General features: G+C 42.8%; 1 pseudogene; it reads left to right on the top strand.

Moving 5' to 3' along the window:
* The first annotated feature begins 2,614 nt into the window (after positions 1 to 2,614).
* LOC145987330 (serine/threonine-protein phosphatase beta isoform pseudogene) lies at positions 2,615 to 3,695 on the top strand (annotated as a pseudogene).
* Positions 3,696 to 4,682: the final 987 nt, after the last annotated feature.

Genomic DNA, 4,682 nt, shown 5'->3' with positions numbered 1-4,682 from the left:
GGAACCTTTTTTCCGGGATCATTTTAAATACGGTACAGGAACCTTTTTCCGGGGCAATTTCAATACGATCCAGGAACATTATTTTCCGGATGAATATAAATACGGTTCAGAAACTTTTTTTTTCAATGAAACAATACGCAACTTGGACGGAATTTAAATTGTGCGAGAAAAAAGGTTCCAGTCCTGTTGCGGAACCGAACAGAACCAATCAGAATTTAACAACCCTGCCTTGGACTACGCTTACTTCTGTCTGCACTGTCAGCATAAGGGCATTTTCAGTGAATTTCCCTCCTTGGAATTTGTTTTAATCTAAAGAAAACTCCTCATTGCTTGAAGCCATCACAAACTTCTTGCAACAACGACAATCAACTTACGAGATAAAAATCCTTGTTCAAATGCACTGAATGTCCTTGGGCCAGTTAGGCATTTATATTTTGATGTAGAGTCCTACCTCAAACCGTGCTACAGGGATACGACGAACTAACTATATAAGTGACGTAAACAACTTACATCTCTTTCTATCTGGGACTGACGCAATTCAGTTTTCATCATTTTGTCCATTTTCCCCATGCAACCTCGAGGACGTCTCCCTCAGGATGTTCTCTGAAAATTTCAAGAGCTTCTCATTTATTCTATCCGGGAATGTCACCTAACTCTTCCTTCTGGGGGGTTCCTGATTGAATAAATCAGTCTCTACGAGGGTAAATTAAAAGGAAGGTGCTTCATTTCTAACCGGAGTCCTGGCTATCACTTGGTACTTGAAAACGTCCAGATTTTATTTTCCTGGAAACCGTTAGGCGTGTTATGTTTCCATATAAGTAGGGCTCGGATAGTTATGCACTTAAAATACCTAAAAAAAAAGTGTGCGGATTAACGGGGGGAATGCCGCGTGTTTCCCCCTCACAAAAACTTTTATCCCCGGCAACAGAAAATGGAATTGAAATTGAATTCAGTATACCATTTCTTAGCTGTGTAACAAACACAATTGAAAAATCTTACGTGTCCATTTATGATCCAGTCATCGAAAATTTCCCTGCCGAAAAGTGTGCAGCTTTGTGGATTATAAAAAGATACCATTCTGAAACTGACCAACCTCACCTAGCCGAGACAACAGCGGGTTTTTTTACGCTTAAGTTTTCATGGCATAGTGTTGATGTTTTACACTTATTAAAGTGTTCACAAGAAACTTACAGGTAGGTGAGAGGCAATAGAAATTTCGTCAAGTTTCCGATGTTACTAGTTCGATAGCTCTTTTTGTGTATAAAGGCCGAATCACACGGAACTGGATATCCAGTTAGTTGGCGCTGAACTTGCTACCTGCCCGAATGTGATGGCAGCCTGGCTGACTGCTTGGAGGAATAGGACATGTTCTAATTGCTCCTGGCTTTCCTCGACTATATTCTGTGGAACAGCCAATCAGAGCAAAGTTTGGTCATGTGAAGATAATCTGTGAGTTTGCAAAGGGAAGTTTTTTGTCTGTCGTTTCCTAGTGTTGGCTGTTTTTGTTAGTTTCTCGATAAAAAAAAAGGCAAGAGATGGCGTGCAGTCCATTCGTGTTCAGTTCATTAATATTTAGGTATTTATGCAAAGCAATGAGATGTCTACGTGACAAATATGATTAGCCGAAAATGAAAATCCTTATTATTAAAATTGTATTAAATTAAAATTAAATCGAAAATACGCCGCTGAGTGAGCATCCCCGCCAAAGCAAAGAGCTTAATTCGCACAGAGATCTCTTTCAGTTGCTGCAAAACATTACTTTTAAGCAGATATTTGTTGTTTTTCAGCTCATACGATTTAGCATGTAATAAATGAAAAATTTACAATTCTGAATTCTTCCACACACTCTTGTTTACCTTACAATGCTGTTTTATAAATTAAAATTATATTACTTGACTGCAACGTATCTTCAAACCCCCTGTTTTCGGCAAGGACATTTTCATACTCGGAAAAATTGGACAATATTGGCAACAGTAACACGTCAAGTTCAAGATCATCTATATACTGTTCACTGCTATGTAGAATAACATACTGACACCATATCTGCATAGCCGCTGTTCTTTTTCAATAGACTGGGATTCGAACCCGAGACCCCTGGCGTCGACTTGTAATCAAGGTGTATCGGGTTAAATAGACGCATTAAACTGTACGTAGATCTAGTGCCTAGCCTTTCTGACAACGTAGAGGGAACTCTCGTCTTTTTAGCACTAGATCTATTTTAACGTGGGATCCGAATCACTATGGCATGTGCCTATTTAACCCGAGTGTGGTTTAACTCTATGCACCTCCACCGGGTATAGAAACCGGGACAACAACATTTGGGCGTCGCTATTTAATCTGTTTCCCTTAAGTCACCCATGACTCATACCAAGATATTTCTTGATGGCTATGACGCTGTAGATATTAGGGTTTCGTGGGAAGGAGGAGTACACTTGGAAAAGAAATAGAATTAAATGCTTTAGAATAGAATATTTATTGTAGCAACGTAAAGGTAATGACACCTAGAGATTAGGTCGTCAGAGAATTAGAAACGAAATTTCAACAATATCTTTACAGAAACAATTGAATCGAAGTAAAGCGGTGATAGGGGTTTTTCATCGCCTCGGAAACGAAATTCAACGAATCGCTGTCCATAAAAATAGTGGTCGTCAATACGATTTGTCATCTTCTTCGAGTAAGGTGGTGTTAACCCGGAGATTTCCGGCTGTCTTGATAGCTGAAACCGTTCGGAGGTTTCGGCGTCCGGTAAGCCCTCATCGCGTCATCACGTGGTCGACGACCAATGGAGAACCGCGACAAAGTGAACGAAATCATATCAAAATTACGGAACAAGAAGGTCTCGTTGATCTCAGCGAAAGCGGTCGTCACGGAAGCCGAGATACGGTACCTGTGCTTGGCCTCGAAGCAGATCTTCCTGGCGCAGCCCGTGCTCTTAGACTTGAACCCTCCGGTGATCATGATGGGCGACGTCCACGGCCACTTTGGCGATCTCCTGAAGCTCTTTTCCTTCGGCGGTTTCCCGCCCATCTCCAACTACCTGTTCCTCGGCGACTACGCGGACAGGGATGCACGCTCCGTGGAAACCTTGTGCCTCCTCTTGGCCTACAAGATAAGGTATCCCGAGAACTTCTTCCTCCTCAGGGGACACTTGGAGTGCGCCAAGACGAGCAGCGAGACTGGGTTCTACGACGAGTGCAGGAGGAAGTACGACGGTGACATCTGGCGGCTGTTCGTCAACGTCTTCGACTGCCTCCCAGTAGCGGCCATCGTTGGCGGGAGGATCTTCTGCTGCCACGGTGGGTTGTCTCCCGAGCTGAGCGACTTGAGTCAGATCAGGAGAGTGGCCAGGCCAGAGGACATTCCCGATTCGGGACTCGTGCGCGACCTGATCTGCTCCTGTCCCGACCCGGACGTCGAAGGGTGGGTGTCCGACGAGGATGGGGTGTCGCACAGCTTCGGCGAGGACGTCGTGTCGGAGTTCCTGGAGAAGAACCACTTGGAACTCCTCTGCAGGTCCCACGAGGTGGTAAACGGGTACGAGTTCTTGTGGGATCGGTTCCTGGTCACGTTTTTCTCGGCGCCTAAGTACTGCGATTACAATAACTTCGCCGCCATGCTGGTCGTGGATCGGTCCTTGACTTGCGCTTTCCGGATCTATAGGCCTCGTGAAGACCCTTATCAACCTAGTAATTAGTTTTGACAAATAAATGCTTGTTTAAGCTGTTGACTTATAAGATGTGAGCATGTTGTTTGATTTGATTTTTGTCATTTACATTCGCTTCTCTGCCATCGATTTCGTGTTTGTTCGCACGGTTTCTTATCTCATCGCAATCAGGGTGTTGTTTCGCACGGCCGCACCAGGCGAACAGAAAGCATAGAGGAACTAAAGATTAATCGAATGAAAATCAAAATAAATGAGGAATGAGAATAACCACAAACGGAAACAAAATATAGACACTAATAAGCCCTTTGTTGCAAAGCGTTAATGAATGCTGTTATTCAATTTGGAAAGGAAAGTGACTTAGAAAATTAAATAACAAAATTGAATGTTAAAAAGAAATTTATTTATATTTTCTTTCCAATGTATTGTTCCAAGAAGAACAAACTAACATAACTTTTGCACGTAGCACAAACTTCTCAAACAGGTTTTAAGATCACCGATCCTTACCAGATGTTCCTGGATAGATTTTATCCTGGCGTCAAGTTTAATATACGTCGTTTTCCTTCTTTTGTGATGATTTCCTTCAATCTCAATTCTGAAACAATTGAAAGCCGCTGCAGCAAACAGTAAGACATGACTGCCCCTCTTGGATTTTATAATCTCCATTGCGACGACGAGAACTTTTCACAATTCCTTCTCACAGCAGAATAACAAAGCAGGACAGCAGCATGCCTCTTTATACCGTCGTCACTACCAAACAAACAACAGATGTTCATTCCATTAATCTTTAATTCCTCTCTGCTTTCTGTTCGCCTGGTGCAAAACAACACCCTGATTGCGATGAGGTAAGAAACCGTGCGAACAAACACGAAAATGACTATCGTGCGAAACAACACCACACCAATCGAGACGGGGTTGAGTGAGAGAGACATCCAGCTGCTAACACATCGCGAAAATGGATTGCTGAGCTCCTGACCTAACAACGTAGGCATCATTAGAATTGTAATTGTGAAAATAATAC

This window comes from Lepisma saccharinum, chromosome 4 (assembly GCF_977018435.1).
Source record: "Lepisma saccharinum chromosome 4, izLepSacc3.1, whole genome shotgun sequence".
Classification (NCBI taxonomy): domain Eukaryota; kingdom Metazoa; phylum Arthropoda; class Insecta; order Zygentoma; family Lepismatidae; genus Lepisma; species Lepisma saccharinum.
This window is presented reverse-complemented; position numbering and strand designations above follow the sequence as displayed.